Source organism: Hemicordylus capensis, chromosome 1, assembly GCF_027244095.1.
Source record: "Hemicordylus capensis ecotype Gifberg chromosome 1, rHemCap1.1.pri, whole genome shotgun sequence".
NCBI lineage: Eukaryota > Metazoa > Chordata > Lepidosauria > Squamata > Cordylidae > Hemicordylus > Hemicordylus capensis.
Genome location: NC_069657.1, coordinates 257,686,893 through 257,704,989, shown reverse-complemented (window position 1 = coordinate 257,704,989; position 18,097 = coordinate 257,686,893). Strand labels below are relative to the sequence as shown.

The 18,097-nt window shown below is 43.1% G+C and overlaps 1 protein-coding gene and 1 long non-coding RNA gene across 6 annotated transcripts in view; one reads left to right on the top strand and one right to left on the bottom strand.

The window, feature by feature from the left end:
* LOC128340000 (uncharacterized) overlaps positions 1 to 8,605 on the bottom strand; it is a 43,991-nt gene extending 35,386 nt beyond the window's left edge. Inside the window, exon 1 of the long non-coding RNA XR_008313393.1 lies at positions 8,516 to 8,605. This is a non-coding gene — a long non-coding RNA (uncharacterized LOC128340000). The remainder of the gene's footprint in view (positions 1 to 8,515) is intronic.
* The window catches only part of MACROD2 (mono-ADP ribosylhydrolase 2), a 1,527,488-nt gene that overhangs the window by 360,862 nt on the left and 1,148,529 nt on the right, over positions 1 to 18,097 (top strand). The window lies entirely within an intron of this gene.

Below are 18,097 nucleotides of genomic sequence, written 5' to 3'. Positions count from 1 at the left end.
GGATGGGGCCGCTCTGGGAAGAGCATCTGCATGTTTGCATGCAGAAGGTTCCGAGTTCCCTCTTTGACATTTGCTGGTCAATGACTGAATAAACTTATCTCTCTCACTCCCTCTTTGACATCTTCAAGATAGGGATGAGAGAGATTCCTGGCTGCAACCTTGGAGAAGCCACTGCCAGTCTGTGTAGAAAATACTAAACTAGATGAACCAGTGGTCTGACTCAGTATAAGGCAGCTTCCTATGTTCTTATTATGGTTCTAAAGCTGAATTAATTAATAGCTTGAATTAATTGTTTTAAAATGTCCCCACTGTTTAAAGAAGTCTCATTCACTCACTGCTCTGCCCCACAACAAGTAGTAGAAGGCAGCACAGGTAGGTAGGAGACTCCTCCAGCCCCCCAGGTGCTAGACCAGCTCTTTAGCTTCCTTACTTGACAGGAGCTGGGCTGTTTGAGACCATGTATGCAGTGGGATGCAGAGCCATCTCCTCTGAAGTTGTCAGCTAGCCTGTATACTGACCTCTTTGCCCATGTGGCTCTTTCCTGTCACATGGTCTTGGACAGGCAGAGGAAACTAGCCTGGAAAGCAGACTGGACAGTTTGGCCTAATAATAATTTTTTTTTAAGAATGTGGCCCATTTGCTGAATATGTTTGACAATTATGTTAGTAGTAAATAAACTAACATTAATTACCTTACCTCTGTAAGTATTTAATGTACAGCAAAATACTCACTCCCCACAATAACATTCTTTGCCACCCTTTGCTCCTTGAGCTAGTTATTTTAGAGTTACTCCTGATAGGGGTGTGCACAGAACCGTGGAACTGCGGTCCGGCACTGGGGTGGGGGGTTCCTTTAATAGCGGGGGGAGGGTTTACTTACCCCTCCCGCTGCTTTCCCCCTCCAGTGCCCATAGTTTTGTTAGTATTGGGGCGGCAGGATACCTCCCTGCCGTCCCTTCCCTCGTGGCTGGGAAAGACTTCAATAAGCCTTTTGCACACACACACATCGCAGCCCAGCCCACCGCAGCCCACTACCAACACCGAGCAGCCGGAGAGACGCAGCTGCCCACGCACACCCAGCTCCGGCAGCACCAGCTGCCGCGAGTAGTGCTGGATCTCCAGCCAGCTGAGCGCAGCGCAGGGCAGAAGTGGAGGAATCACCTCGGGAGAAGCCGCCTTGTTGGTGGGGTTCTCCTGGGAGGGAAGCCCTGCCGCATTTCCCATCGTCATCGCCTCAGCCGCGGCAGGGGAGAGAAAGTGGGCATGAGAGGCTGAGGAGTCCGGAGGGAGGAAGAAGAAGCCAGGAGGCCTGGCCTCTTCTGCCTCCGGGAAAGCCCTGAGTGGAGAAGGGAAGCCCGCCCCTCCCCTGCGCAAGCACCGCCCAAGCTCCTCTGGCTCAGCCTCCTCCGCACCACCACCATCATCATGGCTGCTTCCCCAGACAAGTATTCGGTGCTGCTGCCCACCTACAATGAGCGCGAGAACCTGCCGCTCATTGTGTGGCTGCTGGTGCGCAGCTTCCAGCAAAGGTGACTGACTGACTTGACTGACTGATGGCGGGTGGTGGTGGGACAGACAGTTCTCACATCTCCGCATGTCGCGGAGACGTGAAGCGCACGTGACGTGCACACGCGAACCACACAAATCACCCGAACCTGAACTGCCCATGTCCGGACCGGTTTGGAGGCCTGTAGAATGGTCTCTGGAACAGTCTGGGCACATCATTACTCCTGGATTATCTTCTTAGTATTCAGGGCAGGCATGTTGGGGAAGGCAGTCCTCCAAGTACCTGGATTCCAAAGCTGTTTTAAGATTTTTAAAATAATGAACAGCTTTTTAAAAGATGCTGAAAAATGGACCACAAGTGAAGGTACTTAAGGTGATCCATTCAGCATGTTCCATTTAGCAGCCTAACAGCTATATTTCACAGTTTCCAAAAAGTCTTCAAAGGCAGCCTTATGTATACTTAGACTGAGTATATAAATTAAGATGGTATATGGATCTGGACCTCAGAAGGCAATTTTTCATGCATCACTTTATGGCACAAAATTATCCCCACAGTATTGTGATATTAGGCTTAGAGTTGTGGTGTTATGGGAATTGTATCATAACCAAAGAGGTCATGACATAACCTCTTTTTGAATTTTGGTAACAAGCCCATCAACTCCAGGCATGTCTCAGGAGTATCAGAACTGACCAGTTCTAGATCTGGCTGTGACAGAACTCTGCAGCCTGTGCCTGTTTCCATGAGATGTTTGCAAGTGCCATGAACCCATTGTACTAGATTTGCCATCTCTTCCAGAAAGGCACTGAAGGTCATTGCTTCATTTTGCTTAGACACAACCAGTTCAATGTATTCAAAGGCGGGTGGCCCACTGCCTAGCATTTAGGCCAAAAAAGATTGCAGGTGGGTGGCAAAATCAAACTAGCTTAATACTGGCCAGATGGCAATTCAAATGGCAGCTACATAGATGAGGATATGTGTGAATAATACATCCTATCCTATCAAGTTTGTGCAGCGACATTCATTCCCATGCTTGTGGCATTGCAGATAAAATTGTAAATAATCTTATCATATTTGTGAAGTAGCACCATTGGCTATTTCCAGACTGTTTTTTGCAGTGTTGTTATTGAAAGTTTCTGGATTCAGCGACTGCAGAAATAGTGTATTCCAGACGTTTTTAGCCCAACCAACCCCTAGCATTTAATTCAGCATTTTAAAATTTAGCATTGTATTACATAGCAATAATTTGATGTTTGTTATACTCATTCTGCTTGTATATAACTTTTCTTGCCCAAACTATCAATATATTCTGTTTTTTCTGCTTATTGTAAAAAAGAAGAAATATTTATGAACAACCAGTAAAGTTGAATTATCCTATAATATTGAAGAGGTGCTTTGAAAGTGAAGGAGGCGTTGGAAGGTGTGTTTATTTCATCTTTCCCCTCCCCCTTTTCCCCTTGTGGGTGGGGAGGTTCAGCTACAGGCTTTGCTTTGCTTCGCGTGGGGCTTCCTTTCCCACCCCTGTCCTCCTTGGCTGCTCTGCCTTCCTTAATTTGCTCAGATACTGGGCAGCTGGGCCTGCCCTGCCCCATAGGTGGATGGCAGGGCTTTAAAAGGGAGGGCAGCAATGGGGGCACAGCCTCTGGTGCAGCTTGCTGGCAGGTGGCTGCCACCAAAGGGGGCTGGTCATTGGAGGTGGTCTTCGGGGGTGGAATTAAGGCCTGAGGCCTATTTATTTATTATTTTATGCCAGTTTCTCTTTTATTGTCTGGCGATTTATAGCTATGTGTCGGGGCTCTGGTATAGGTGGAGGAAAAGGGGGCACCTCTGGGGGTTCTGGAGAGGCTCTTATAGTAGTGGTGGGGAATAGAAGATTTGTTTTTGGCAGGTCAGCAGGCTGTTATGGGAGAAGGGAGACCAGAAACTTAATAGCTGTTTCCCCTTTTGGCTGTCTCAGGCCTCGGTGAGTAGTTCTAACCACCCTCAGAACCTGACCTTACTCCTCAGCAATGCCAAGTTGGTTCAGAATAAAACTGAAAGAATCATAGATTTGATCTTAGATGACGGAACCGACTTGGCTTGTATAACTGAGACCGGGTTGGGGGAGGCTAGTGGCCCAGTGTAGGCTCAGCTCCTTCCTACTGGGTACTCAGTGGGGGAGCAGATTAGGGGAAGGGGGCGGGGTGGTGGAGTGGCTGTGATCCATCGGAGTAACATCTCCCATACTAGGATCCCAGTGAGACAGTTGGTCCATATTGAGTGTGTTTATTTTGGCCTGGGAACTTGGGATAGATTGGTGATTCTGTTAGAGTACCGAGCAAGCTGTTGCCCAATGGAGTCCCTAACTGAGCTGACGGAGCTGGTCACGGAACTCGCGTTGCAGTCACCCAGGCTTTTGGTGTTGGGTGACTTGAATGTTCACTTCGGGGCTGGCTTGTCTGGTGCAGCTTGGGAGTTCATAGTGGCCATGACCACCGTGGGCCTATCCCAACTGTCCACGTGGCCAACACACACTGCTGGTAACACCCTCTATTTGGTCTTTTGCTCAGATCAGGGTGGTATTCCATGGGTGGAGTTTTGTAGGAATAATCTAGCTTTGAACCTTTCTCTTGCATGTGGATGTGGTTTAAGAGCATAAGAAAGAGACTTCAGTGATGTTTTTCTTTTTACTTTTTAAAATCTAAAGTATTACATCAGAGTTTTGAAGATATTCATCGCTGCTAATGTTCTGAAACATGGGTTTATTCACCCAGGCTTTTAATTAGATTTATATATTTTATATTTTTTATATTTTCATAATATTTTAAATGTTTTCAATGTTTTAAATGATTTTAATTGTTAATTGATTTGATGTTTTAAATTATTTTGATTGTAAACCGCCCAGAGATGCAAGTTTGGGGAAATATAGAAATATTTTAAATAAATAAATAAATAAATTTAGTGTACAACAAAAAAGAACACTATTATATTCTTTAAAAAAAATACTTCGGATCGATCACCCACAGGATGGAGAACTGAAATTTCCACAGTGCTCCATGTCATTTTGTGGTGGTGAATTCAAAGAGCTCAGTTCAGAAACTATGTGCAGGCAAACCTCACTATTCACGGACTCAACATCTGTGGTTTTGCATATCCTCAGTTGAAGTAATTGACACCCAACCTCAGCATACCTGGAAAAAAGGGTCTTCCTGACACCTCACAATTTGCCCATCGCACACACCTGTCCATCTCCTGCTTTTCATGCCTGAACTCTGCCTCTTGCCTGTACTACCTCCTCTTTCCAAATTTGTATTTAAAAGCCTTTAGAAACCTAGTTTGTAAGGTTATGATGAGAAACTTTATATTTAGTCTGAGGATACAACTCTTAAATTGCTTCTGAAATTCTCTGAAAGACCAGAGAAACAACAGAGCAGTGAAACAACTGTGAAACAAGTTGAAACTGACTTTGAAATAGCAAAAACAACAAAATGTTTCTCCCCTTCCAAATGCTTGTTCCCAAAAGGCTTTGAGTGGAATGCAAATTAGTTTTTACTATTGGCTGGCTCTCTCAGCTTTTCCATGGCCTCTTCTCCGTGCTCACAATATGAGAGAAAGAGCTGTGCTCTATTAGGCTGTGGTGCATTGGGATCAAAAGCAGGAAGTGCTGTCAAGTGGTGGGCAGCAGAAGTGAGTGGGTGAGCAAGTGTGTGTGTGTGTGTGCTGTGCAGGGTGGGGTGGGGTGGAGTTAACACAGGCTACTTATGCATTAGCTATCCCCCTAGCCTGCACTGAGTGCTTGTAATGTGATGGAAGAGACATGACCACCACAACAAAAGGAACATACTATTGTCCATGCTATGGAATGTGTGGTATTTCAGTGCAATAGGAGGAAGACATGCATTCCTCCAGTCCTGGCAGCATCTGGGAGAAACAACATTTGTTTGTTTGTTTATCATAGTTAAGCAATTACAGGCCTGATCCTTCAGAGTTAAGCAACTTCGGGTCTGTTTCCAACCTTACATGGCTAGGCAAGGTGATTGAGAAGGTGGTGGCCTCCCAGCTCCTGGTGGTCTTGGAGAAAACTGATCATCTAGACCCATTTCTGAGGGTGCTTCTGGATCCAAACCTCTCCCTGGTGTCCCAGGTTGAGGCAGTGGCCAGAGGTGCTTTCTATCAGCTTCGGCTGATACTGTGTCATTTTCTTGAGATGAACTACCTCAAAACGGTGGTACATCTGCTGTTAACCTCTAGGCTGGATTGCTGCAATGCGCTCTATGTGGGGCTGCCATTATATGTACTCTGGAAACTGCAGTTGGTCCAGAATGCAGTGGCCAGGTTGGTCTCTGGATCATCTAGGAGAGATCACATTACTTCTGTGTTGAAAGAACTACACTGGCTGCCGATAAGTTTCTGGGCAAAATACAAGGTGCTGGTCATTACCTCTAAAGCCCTAAACAGCTTACACCCTGGGTATTTAAGAGAATGTCTTCTTCACCATGAACCCCACCACCAGTTGAGATCATCTAGAGAGGTTCACCTGCAGTTGCCGCCAACTCGCTTGGCGGCTACTCAGGAGTGGGCCTTCTCCGTTGCTGCCCCTGGACTTTGGGATGCGCTCCTTGTTGAAATAAGAGCCTCCCCATCTCTGGCAACTTTTAAAACGGTGCTGAAGACACATTTATTCACGCAGGCTTTTAATTAGATTAATGGTTTTAATTTTTAATGCTGGTTTTAAATGATTTTAGTGTTAATATTTTAAATGTTTAAATGATTTTAATTGTTTGATTGGAGGGGCGGTATATCAATCAATCAATCAATCAAATAAATAGATAACACATTTGTATACCACCTAAAATGCAATTCTCTCAATATTCAATCATTTAGAGCTGGACTTGTGGTAGCAAGCATGAATTGTCTCCTTTGCTAAGCAGTGTCTGCCCTGGTTTGCATTTGAATGGGAAGCTACACATGTGAGCACTGTAAGATATTCCCCTCGGAATGGGGCCACTCTTGGAAGAGCCTCTGCATGCTTGCATGCAGAAGGTTCCAAGTTCCCTTCCTGATATCTCCAAGATAGGGCCGAGAGAGACTCCTACCTGCAACCTTGGAGAAGCCGCTTCCAGTCTGTGTAGACCAGGGATTCTCAACGTTGGGTCCCCATTGGACTTCAGCTCCCATAATCCCCAGCTAAAGGCCACTGGGCCTGGGGATTATGGGAGCTGAAGTCCAATAACATCTAGAGATGCAATGTTGAGAATCCCTGGTGTAGACAATACTGAGCCAGATGGACCAATGATCTGACTAGGGATAAGGCAGCTTCCTATGTCTTTCATTGCTCCAAGATCTCTCTGGTTTCCTGACTTATGAATTCTCAGGAAGTTTGTTATATTTTGATTGTTGACTAGTTAATCTGGCAGAATGAAATTTGGTTTGGCATATTGTGAAGGTCCTTCAAAAAACCTTGTAGCTGTTTCTCATTATGTGAGAAGATAGATGAAAACGTTCAGCTAATATAATGGTTCTTTGGCTACTTGATAGGTAGAACGCTAAGACAGAAAGTAAATTTTCTCACTCTCCTAAAGAGTAGCTAGCTACTTGGGTTGGTCATGCCTACTTCACCAATGAAGTAGCAGAATTTTAGCAGATATCTATTTTCAGGCTATAACTCAAAATTGCCTAACAGATTAGTAACATCTCAATTTTTCACCTATGTCACATCCCAACCTATGACGTCTTACACTAACAGAATGGTCACCATTTCCCCTTCTTTTTAAGAAAAGGGGGAAGGGGAGAAATTAACATATACAGTGAAAATGTAGGTTAATCCCATGTTGTACGTTGGGGTTAGAAGTAGATTCTGAATTCGAAAAGTCTGAAGGCTTAAACTACTAACTTTATTTTAATATGTTATGATTGGTAGAGAATGTCTAGAGTTTTTGCCTCCAAGCTCTTTCTGTGGATGGGATCCAGAAAACCACAAGAAAATTTTTATAGTACAATGGGGCTTTTCTACTGTAATCTCTTCAGGCCCCTCTCATAGTATATGAGGGTCAGGGGACTTTCTACAATGATGTAGGAAATGTGTGGGGAGGGTTGTAGCTGAAGGAACTGGTAGAAATCAGCACCTTCTTGCAAAAGTAGAAATGTCTTCCATGCATGCAAGAGGTTTCAGTGGATTTTATTCTATATATATTTTAATTTGAAGTAGTGATTTATTTTAACACTGTCAAAGAGCGTGGTTAGCAGAGATGTAGAGAATGGTTGGTGGTTGTTTTGATTGGGTTAATCCAAAATGAGGGGATGTGAGTTTACATCCTTAGAAAAAGGTCCTGGATGGGGCTTTAGCTTCAATTTTGACTTGCCTTTGAACTATTCTGCAGTTGTTTTTTCCTCTCTTGCTACTAACTTATCCACTTTTTCTGACCTTGGCAAAAAGTCTAGTTAGTGGGTTGCAAGTAATGCTCTTTTTGTCTTGTATATGTTTGAGAACACTGTTCTGAATGTTATTAAAGAATGATAATTTTGTATGTAAAGAATGCATCCATGGTTTGTCCAGATTTTAAATTTAATTTTGTTTAAAAAGCATCTTCTGTACACCTAGAAGGCATCCAAATGTACAGTGAAAGCTGTAAAGCATTACAGAAAGCAAATTATGTTTCATATTCTCTTATCTCTTACACAGTAACTTCCTTTTATAAAATATGAAAGCTGTACTTAATAGTAAATTAGCTTAGGTTCCTAACATTCGTTGAAAAACTGGATATCCATTCCTGACAGTAATAGTTTTCTCACATCTTATTTCCAAATATTATAAAAGAATTATTTTGACACTCATAGGATTTTAATGTTGTTATTCTGTTAAGCTCTCCTACTGAGAAACAGTTAGTGTTCATCACTTTCATAATAACTGCCTCTTATAGTCAAACACTCAGCACTGAAGCTGATGCACAAAATGTTTGTTTACTACATGCCTATATAAAGATATTTTTGCAGTCATATAAAACAGAACGCAAATACAATTTTCAGACATTACCTGGTGTTATCACGGTGTGTCAGAACAATATAGATATCCTATGTTGTGATGAGGCATACACTAGACAGAAAACTGCTGCTTTCCTTCACCAGATCACTTCTTCAAAGGAGCTTTATATGTAGTTCTAACACTTTTGTTCCGAAGTCTGAAGGTTCCTCTGATTTCAAGAACAAGTTCTGGGAATCTGTCATTTTGAAAGTACTAGTGTGACTTGAAGGCCTTTTTGTTTACACTTTTGGCTTTGAAATAAAATGTGTGGAGGCTTGGAGAAAATACAGCTTTTTTTAAAAAAAGCACATTACAAATACATTCCTTTTCCGCTTCTAGCAGTTTGTTTTAGTGTGTAGTGAAGCAGTATGTTTAGACCAGTGTAACTAAATGGAGCGAAAGAACCGGGGAAAGCAGTGCATCACACATACTGTAGCAGAAATGGGAACAGAGTCATGAATGTCTAATTGTCTGTAGTGATAGCAGCCATGCCCCATGCAGACACTGCTTTTAAAAGCATTTTAGAAGCAGCTTAGCACTTTTCCCCCCTTGTGGGGTCAAAGGAGCCTATGTGCTCAGAATATCATAGAATGTTTTATACAACTATATTCAGCTTTCACGGGGGAGTGTCCCCTGAAGGGAGCATAAATATCTCAGGCCTTTTGTTGATACAGCTTGGAACTGACACCATATTGTACACAATTAGACCATAAATTTTAAATATTTATTTTTTAAATACAAAGATCTATAGATTTATTTATATTGATTTATTACAAAATTTATTTCATAGTTTGCCTTTTCAAACTATGGCCCATGGTAGTGCACAATATGCATATTTCAAAATATAAAATAATTAAAATGAATCAATCTACAATATTCCATTGAAACAATCCATGCCATTGAATATCTAATCATTGCACACTTGCTTGAAAGAGAAAGTTTTGCATTACCTTCTAAAGGCCAAAAGAATAGTGGAAAAGCAGGTCTCTGACAGTTGGAAATTTCATAATGTATCAGCCGTCATTGAGAGGTCCCTTTTCCATCCCACACATATGTTGCAGAGCAAGGAGAAAACATTTTTTTAAAAAAATTATTTTTAAAAAGGTTTTGATAGTTACAAAAGAGCTTTGTCCGTCTTACTTTTGATAGCATGGGTGGAATTGACAACATCCCCCCTGCCCCGTGATCCCTTTGTTATAGGGCTGGTTCAGATGTTGCATCAGATCGTAACGCCTGGTTCCATGGGATAAAGGCAATTTCTGTGCCACATCCCCAAGCCTTGGGTGTTCATTAAGGATGTGAAGAATGTTCTGAACTCAGAATATTCCACTTCCAAACAGGCCATTTTGAATGTTCCTAGCTTGGAACAGAACGTCCTTCAAATGAAGGGCCTGTTCCAAGCTTGGAATGGAAGAAGCCCAGAATGGTACAAGTCTATTCCAACTCAGAACATTCCAAGCACCATTTTAAAATTCAAAATGGCACTCTCCTGACCTCTGCGCATGTGCAGTGGACATTTGCATGGTCAGCACCATGGTCAGCTGTTCATGCTCAGAGGCCAGAATAGTGCCATCTTGAATTTCAAAATGGTGCTCTGAACATTTTGAATGTTCTTAGATTGTTCTGTTGGAACAACGGGCTCGACCGGTTGTTCTGACAGAACTTTCTGTGGACTATGCATTGTGTTCTGAGCTTGGAGTGGAATGCATAATCCGTTTCGTGCACACCCCTAGTGTGCATACTCCCTTCTCCCTTGCCTTCAACAGTTTCCCAGAAATTCTTCCAATTTAAGTTAGGATGAAACCAAGAGAGATCATGATGTCCAGACCAATTGATCTTCATGTATTCTGAGAAACTTACTTGAAATATATGTATGTATTTATTAAAAATTTCTTATATACCACCTCCTCCGAAAACTCGAAGTGGTGAACAACAATAATACCAATAACAATTTCGTTAAAAAATTAAAGGGCAAACGCCTGGCAAAACAGGTAGGTCTTGATAAGGGCCTTGAAAGGAACCAAAAAGGGGGCTGAAAAAACCGGCGGGTGAGGGGGAGAGTGTTCCAAAGAAGAGGGACGGCCATAGAGAAGGCCCTCCTACAGGATAAATAAGCCTAGATATGAACTCAAGGTTTGAAGTGGGTTACATGTCCAGATTTTTTCCTAGTAAGTTGGTTAGGGGGAAAACACAATTGTTTGGTTCAGACATCACAACCAATTTTCATTTCTTTCTAAGCTAAATCAGAAGTAGAGTTCTTGGGAGGATTGCATGGGCAAGGAATGGGAGAGCACACACTCATGAGGTTTGGAGATATTTCACAGAACCAGATTTCAACCATGGTTCCACATGATGTTTGAACCAGCTAAGAGTCCTGGTAACAATGAAAATTGAGAAGAAGTATTCCAAAGATCGGAAGAAATCTGTATGCTGTCTGATTGAAAACTGCTGTACAGAGGATACATTGGGAGAGTGGCCAGATAGAACAGCAAAGTATGTTCCACTCAGAGCAATTGTTTCTAATGAATGACTTCATAATAAACTGCTCAAAGAGGTTTTTATTTAGGACATCACCATGGTCAAACAGATTTCTAGTTTAACATAAAATGAGGAAAGAGGCAATAAATTTTGAAAAAATGCCAAGTATGCATAAGTGTAAATGAAAGTAAGGCAATGTGAAAGTAAAGATAAATCTGGCTGCTTAGTAATTTGGTAGCATCTGCAGAAAGCCTTTTAGTCTTTCAACAGGGTAAATCAGGCTAAAACAGTGTTAAATGGACAGTGTATGGTCTCCTTTTTATCACTGGATCACAGATAAAGGGCTACAATCCTGCCCTGTATAAGGCTGATTTATGCACTCAATTGCCTAGTAGCTTTTCCTAGTATCTTTTCCCTACCATTTCAAAATACAGGTGGGGAAATTGAAGTTTTAATGCTTTCCCACCTAACAAAACACACAGAGAAGACAACCAGGCTAGAATATTTCTTCTTGATATGCCACCTTCCCATGGCAGAATTTTTTTCACTTACATATGCACACATGCACAGACACACACCTGAAAATGCATTTCCCATTTGCAAACCAAAGTAGTATTGCCCAAGAAAGACTCTACCATTCGAATGTAATTTACATGTGGTTTAGCTCTTGGTTACACTGATTACAGTATGACAAGTAGCATGCAAAATTGGTTGCGGGTTTATGATCGGAGGTAAATGACTTCAGAACTGTGGTGTGGAAATTAAGCTAAGTTTGTTTTTGTTTTAACTTCTTTCTTTATATTTATTTCTCTAAGATGTCCCTGTGGCTAATCCTATGCATGGCAGCTCTCGCAAGAGTTCAGAGAGCTGCCGGATAGCCACGGGATGGGCTAGAGAAAAGGAAGAAGTGGGCCAGCCGGCTGCTGGGAGGAAGCGTGGTGGCGGGCTGGAGGAAGCAGCGGACTGGTTGGCCTCCAGGAGGAAGTGCAATGGCGGGCCAGAGGAGGAGGCGGGTGGGCTGGCTGGCCACCGGGAGGAACTGCGGTGGTTGGCTGGAGGAAGCAGATGGATGGCCAGCTGGAGTGAAAAAGCGGCCGCTGGCGGGAGGTGCCAGGCTGGAGGAGGTGGTGGGCTGAGGCGGCCGGCGGGAGGTTGGCCGGCCAGCTGAAAATAAGCACCGGCGGGCAGGGGGGAGAGATAACGGCTGAGGCAAACTAGAGGTGCAGATGCTTTGCGCCCAGCCCTGCTAGTTTTACTTATTTATCTTAATTGATACCCCAGGGCCCACAGTATGTTAACACTTACTTCCCTTTGGTTTATGTCATACATACCCCACAACTCTCCCAAACAGGGGCATAGCAAGGTTTAAGTGGGCCTTGGGGCAAGAAGTGAAGATGGGCCCCCTGCCGCCACCTCCTCCCCCCTTCTCCCATGTCCTTGCTGTAGAAGAACGATACGGATATGGTGAAAAACAAAACATTCTAGGTATGGCCTTTCTCTTGCTCTGATGCAAATAATACCGCATGTCCCCCACACTCGATCAGGAGCCAGCAGGGAGGTGGGAGGGAAGAGCAAACAAGCAGGCTGTTTCCCAGCCAGCAGGTCCTCCTTCCTTATGGGCTCAGAGACATTTGTTCAATTAAAGCCATGCCCCTGCTTCCAAACGCATACCTTTCATAGACTAGTTGTTTTAAGCAGAGATATAAATGTGCAACATAATGTCTTCCCTTTCACTCCAGTCTCTTCAACTGCATTACTCCAATGTTTCAAACTTCCCTTCCCAACTTCATCTCCCATCCCAACTGCCTTTCTATAATAATGTCTTATCTATGCATAAGCACAAAGCTCCTTAACATTTGAAGGCTGGGATGGAGTCATCAATAATGTCACACATTTATTTTAATAGGAACTTACGTTGCTGTTTTCATTTGTGTATTTAAAAATTCTGATGTTTAAAATTAATATTTCTTCTCCTTCTTCCTTTTTTTGCATCAGAGTGGGTGTTCTGTTTCTTAGGATGGGTAAAATATTTTAACCACATGATGAAAAGTATAAAATAATCCCAAATATTTTTAGCCCAATTTAGCAGAGCCATTTTTCTTTGGTTTTGATTTTCAGATTGAAATTTGCATTTTTGACAGAAGAATATTTTTTATTCAACTGGTATGAAAAGTTAAACAATTTTTCATTCAAGTTCTGGACTGAAAACACTGTTCACAGAGAGCTAGTGTTGGTTTTTGAGGCTCTGGAGAGTTGTGCTATCCACTCCTGAGTCTTGGGGACCCGAATGGTCTCTGTGCAGTGCTACAAGGACCAATTCTGAGCCTGCTTCCCAGCCGTAGTGAGCAACATCTCATACAGCCTCCTTTTCTTATCTAACCTTAACTTATCTAACCTCCTTTCTTATCTAACCTTAGCCCTTAGCCAGTTTCAGCCTAGCTTAGCCTGAACTGCCACGTGCAAGTTCAAAGAAGAAGTCTGAATGCTTTTTCCCTAAGAGTCTTTGTGCAGATATGGCGCACTGGCCAGAATATGATCTTGACTTGTGGGAAATGGGGCTCATAGTACATTCAATGGGAGATAGCTTAAGGGGTCCATTGGAGTCAAGCCCTTTAGGCCTTTTATATGAATACAGCTGGAATGATTTGTGAAAAGGTTAAGAGCCAGTGGATACCTTACAGCCCATGACATTCTGCCTTTGGTAGCCCCTTCCTGTGCAGAGGCCAGTTGCCATGTTCTGCACCAGGCTGATTCGATCCTTCAACAGTCTCTGAGGGCAGCAGCCCCACACGCAGCGCACGAGAGTAGTTAAGTTCCAAGCTGGAAGGACCTGTGTTCTTGATGCAATTAGCTGATAGGTTTCTCAGAAGATGTGATTTCTAAAGAAGAATTAATAGCCAGGCAAACCACAGGGGTCCAGAGCCTTTACAAAAAGATTTAAGGCATCCTACTTTTGGGAAATGTCAACATTTTGTGTTCCTGCTTCCATGGATAGAACCTGGTTTGTAATTTATTTGCTCCAGTCTTCAGAGCCGTATTTTTACTAATTTAGCTTTTATTGGCTTGTTTATTGGAAAAGGGTCTAAGTAAATAACTCGATTTGTTTATATAGCAACAGGCATAACCGTATTTGAACACTAGAGGCTCCTGCCAATGTGAGCTAATTAAAATTATGCTGTGCAGTAGTTCAGTAGATCAGAATAATGGGTATTATAATTAGAAGAAATCTGCATGTTTAATCTAGTTAAAAGAACTTTTAAAAAGATTTGTTTTAAGTTCACTTGTCATCCTAGTGTAGGAATATCTGAAATAGTCACAAGATGTTAAGTAGGGCCAGTACTTAGAAACTGTTCTTCCTCAGTGGTGCAATGCACATAGAAGATTACATGTGAAAAACATTACCTCTCTGAAGATTTTGCAGAAAAAAGACATGGGACAGAGCCAATTAATAATCCGTTCACAGATCTCTTTGACAAAGTCCACGTTGAGCTTTGATTCATTTTTTACTACTTCTATTTGTATTTCTCTGTGAAGGAAAAAAATGCCATGTCTAAAAAGGCCCTTAGTGTCATATTGTTGTGGTCACTTGCAAACTTGTGCTGAAAAGAGACCTGATCACATGCAACAAGAAATATATTAACTAAATTGAAGCTCCCAACTCAAAGTGCCATTGATCAGGAGGCTTCTTTGCAGTATCTCTGCAGGAGTCTTTGTTCTGGTGTCAGTCTCTGCAAGGGAGGGGCGCACAAAGGTAATTTTGGCACCCCCATGGCCCCCCTAAATTTTTTTTAAAATCAAACCAGCGTCCTGGGGGGCCTCCCGCTACCACCCTGTGCCCACCACCCCGCACGCCCACCACCCCGCACCCACCACTGCGCCACTCCATTCCATTTTTGCCGCCGCCATGTGCATGGTCAGGGAGGAGTGAGCCGAGCAGGCTTTGGCCTCCCCCGTGTTGGCAGCAGCAGGTACAGCAGCTGATGGGCCCTTCCAACATTCTCTCTAACAGAGTATCCCAGATGTTGACTACAACTCCCAGCATCCCCAGCTGGGGTTTTTGGCTGGGAATTATGGGAGTTGTAGTCAGTTCCCTGTTAGAGGGAACACTGGGCCCGTCCATCTGGGCCATGAGCCTGTGATGTCTCGGGCTTGCAACTCTCATATTCCCACTGCACAGGCATGCTCACTTCCCAGATGGATGGGCCTACCACCCGCTGCGCCCTCCACCACCATGGGGAAGCCCAAGGCCTGCCTAGCTTAGCCCGACCCCCTACCCACACACATGGCAGCAGCAAAAATGGAATAGAGGGGCAGGGGCACGGGATGGTGGCAGGAGGCCCCCCAGGACATTTGGAGCCATGGACTCAGGAGCCCATGGTGCCCAGCTATGGATCGGGGCCCCAAGGTCCTGGGTTAATTATTCCTCTGTGCTGGGGCGAGAGCAATTCAGCTACACTCTGCTTTGGGTATGATTGGATCAGAAAATCACTCCTGATGCAGAGCTATAGCAAATTACCTGCTCTCAGAGGAGGCTGTGTGTTTCATCTCTGCATAAGAGTATCTCTGCAGAGGAATATTCTAGGAACATAGGAAGCTGCCATATACTGAGTCAGACCATTGGTCTATCTAGCTCTGTATTGCCTTCACAGACTGGCAGTGGCTTCTCCAAGGTTGCAGGCAGGAATCTCTCTCAGCCCTATCTTGGAGATGCCAGGGAGGGAACTTGAAACCTTCTGCTCTTCCCAGAGCGGCTACATCCCCTGAGGGGAATATCTTACAGTGCTCACACTTCTAGTCTCCCATTCATATACAACCAGGGCAGACCCTGCTTAGCTAAGGGGACAAGTCATGCTTGCTACCACAAGACCAGCTCTCCTCTCCACTCTGCATGACATACACATGTTCAAGGCTGGGTGTCTTGAGAAGCATGCCCAGATCAGTCACTCCTTCAGATAAGAAGGAGGTTGCCTTCTCTGAGGGGACAAATTCAGACTCCAAGAGCAAACCTTTTGGCGTATAGGAGTGAAGTGTGTTCCAGATTTCAGAACTTTGGGCAACTCTATGTTATAGTTTTATTTATTTTATTATTTATTTATTGCATTTTTATACCTCCCCTCCCAATTTGGCCCAGGGCAGTTTATACCTCCCCTCCCAATTTGGCCCAGGGTGGTTTACAAACAAAACAAAAACTGTCAAAATCAGTCAACAAAAACAAAAATCCTAAAATACCGTAATACAATCAGTTAAAAAACAATTTAAAAACCCTAAAAACCCCAATACATTCAAAACCCCTTACAACAATTTAAAAATCCTGGAAGGCCAGGCCAAACTGATAAATCTTAAGGGCTCTCCTGAAGGTCAATAAAGAATTCAAATTACGGATTTCTGCAGGGAGCGTATTCCACAGCCCAGGAGCGGCTACAGAGAAGGCCCGCCTCTGAGTCGCTACCAGACATACTGGTGGTAACTGGAAACGGACCTCCTCAGATGACCTTAATGTGTGGTGGGGATCATGCAGAAGAAGGCACTCTCTGAGGTAACCTGGACCTAAGCCATTTAAGGCTTTAAAGGTAATAACCAGCACGTTGTACTTTGCTCAGAAACATATCGGCAGCCAGTGCAGCTGTTTCAAAACAGGCATAATATGGTCTCTCCGAGTTGCCCCGGAGACAAAGCTGGCTGCCGCATTTTGAACTAACTGAAATTTCCGAACTACGTACAAAGGCAGCCCCATGTAGAGAGCATTGCAGTAGTCGAGTTTTGCTTGTTAAGTTTATATCCAATTTTGGGTTAAGGCCTTATTTCAAATATGAGTTTATATATATGAATAAATGTCCTTGGTCCAATCCAGCAGGGCAATCTTTGTGTTCTTTCTATGAATACAATTATATTGGCATTGAGGATCACTATAATACTGTAGGTACAGGAGGAGATAGATAGATGAAGCATCTTTATTTTTTCATTACTTTTAAAAATATACATGCAACCTTCGTAGATTTTAAATTTGACATGCGACAAGAAGATTTCATTGTTGTTATTGCAAGTGGGTAGGTATCTATTGTCCGGTTTATTACACCAAAAGTATTTTAATGTGGCACCTATTCAAACAGCAGCAATTTTCATTAATAAGATAGATATAACTTTATTCGGTTATTGACCAGCAAACATTTACATAAACCAGTACGAATTTTACAAATAATATAACAAAACCTGGCCATAACAGAGATAATATCAGTGTCCACATTAGTTAAAAGATAATTTAAATAAAATGCATCAGACCGGCCAGGCAAATTATCTAACATAGGAGAGATATAAGAGATATAACAGGGTTCATTATAAAAATCACAATAAAGAATAACATGCGAGGTGGGTTCTATAACCCCTTTGCCACATGGGCAAATTCGTAAAAATAGCAGAACTCCCTTAAACCTGCCATTTAATACTGCTGTAGGAAGAACATTTAAACATGCTGAAGTGAGGGCTCGTCTAAATTTAGGGACAAGCACCACATCAAAGTACTTAGCTGATTTAAGATTAATAGCTTGACTCCCTAAGTACAAACCCTGCTTGATCCATGTACCTTCTTGCTGAACTTCTATATCCAGGACACGTTGCTTAACTAACTTCCTGGCTTGCTCAGTTCCTACAGTATGCAAATCCTCTACAGCAGGGTTTCTCAACGTGTGGGTCCCCAGATGTAATTGGACTTCAACTCCCATAATTCCCAACCCACGGTCACTGGGGCTGGGGATTATGGGAGTTGAAGTCCAACAACATCTGGGGACCCACACGTTGAGAAACCCTGATCTACAGAGAGGCCCCAAAAAGAAAATTTACTCAACACAGCTCGTTTCCAGCTCTAATTAAAACCATCATTCATAGCCAAAGAGGCTAAACCCGCCTGTCCAAAACTCAATTTTAACCAAAATAGAAAAATACAGCACCTGTATAAGGATTCCAGCCTAATAAGCCCAACTTCTCTTCTGATGACAGCATTCAGAGCACAACACGGTACCTGCAAAATGCATCTAATAAACTTAGTCTGGATAGCCTCCAGTAGGGCAAAATTATTTGCAGGTCCCAGTTGGGCTCCATATAAGAGCAAAGGCAGTTCTT